The following is a 1,825-nucleotide window of genomic DNA, read 5'->3' as shown; positions in this document are numbered from 1 at the left end:
ATCCACCTCTTATCGAACCGAAATTGTCCTTTCCTTCTGGGAACTTTATCTTCTAAATAAGCCACCACTGGCCGATGATCAGAAGCCACCATCCCAAGATACTCTGTAAAGGAACATGGAAATAGAGTATGCCACTCTTCATTTGCTAGAGCACGGTCCAATCGGCATCTAACCATCACTGCCCTTTTCCCTTTTCCTCTTCTCCCTTGCCAGGACCATTTATTTCCTTTAGCCGGAAATTCTAGTAAACCACTATTCCTTATCATGTTATTGAAAGGGATAAAAGAATCCGCACTCCTTATAGACCCTCCATCTTTTTCATGATTTCCAGTAATCTCGTTGAGATCACCAATAATAAACCAGGGTTCAGACCTCGCCAGTCCATATCTAGTTAACCGTTCCCACACGTGTTCCCGCATTTGTTGAACCGGGTCCCCATATACAAAGGTAAGGTAAACCGTTTTACCCAGTGCCTCCGCTTCCACATCAATCATTCGGTTGCTAGAATATAATACCTTTACCTGATACTCATTATTATAGAAAAGCGCTAATCCTCCACTTCTCCCCACTGGGTCTATTGTGACCAGATTATCATATCCAAAGTGAGCTTGCCATTTTTGGACAAACTCTGGCTCTTGTTTTGTCTCTGCTAAAAACAAAAAATCCGGCTTATGTTTATGCCTTATCTCGCTCAAATAGCTTAAAGTCCATTTACTTCCCATTCCTCGACAATTCCAACTCAATACCCGCATTTAAAAAAAATTGTTCTTTTTGTGCTCCGGAGAGCCTAGTTTATGGGTGTAATGATACCCTATATCCACATTCCAAATATTTTCCTTTATTTGTGATCCAAACCATTCCATAACAATCCAAAGTGATACCACTAATATGGTCCAATTGTTATCACTTATCCTCCATAAGAATGTAAAACCGGTTTCATAAGCAAAAGGAGATCTGCAATCTCGTGAACCGCAAGATCCAACTATTATATACCCAAGAAAATCAATTCCATCATCACAGTTAATATCTACAGCAAAACAGTTTATTGCACCAAAATACCAATTTTTTACACTTGAAATACCTATTCGTTTTGAGGATATTAACGGCCTACTTGCATTGACAAATCGATACAACTCACTAGGCCCAAAAAAGAAACGTCTATACATATTCCAAATTGCGTATACGTTCCATTCAAACCAAACCCGAGGTTGACAATATAAAAAAACCAGCCACCTCCTTATTGAGATCACCAACGGTTTCCACACCTTTCCACGTCTAGAACCATTAATATTCATTGCCTTACTCTGCAAGTAACCACAAATCCATAACCCTCTTAATTTAATCTGAGCTAAAGTTTGCCATCGAAAAAATTCAATCGATATCAATTTACGCCAAGCCAAGACCAGCCCTTCCATTCCATCTTTCCACCATATTAAATTATAACTATATAAACCATAATGACAAAGATAAGACCATACTTTTATAATAACCACTAGGTACTCAATTCTAATAGCCCACCATATCTCCCACCACCACACTTGTTGAAAAACAAGGCCTTGCGGCCTTAGTTTGTATCTACTCCATGTCGCTTCTCCCCTTAAGCTCAAACCATGTAGTGCAAAAGCCAGTAGACCTTTGTCCCGATGAATCACCATGAATTTCCATTGTAATCTCAATCTCCGGACCATAATTATTGCAACTCTATCCCATTCTTCCTTTGGGAGAGATTGCGACCTGAAACAAAAATAGATACAAGTAGGATAGCACTGCAAAAATGTTCGAGCCCCCCACCAAATCCATTGTTCCCGATCATTTTCCAGTCCAA

The sequence above is a fragment of the Brassica oleracea genome, chromosome C8, assembly GCF_000695525.1.
Source record: "Brassica oleracea var. oleracea cultivar TO1000 chromosome C8, BOL, whole genome shotgun sequence".
NCBI classification, from domain to species: domain Eukaryota; kingdom Viridiplantae; phylum Streptophyta; class Magnoliopsida; order Brassicales; family Brassicaceae; genus Brassica; species Brassica oleracea.
This window is presented reverse-complemented; position numbering follows the sequence as displayed.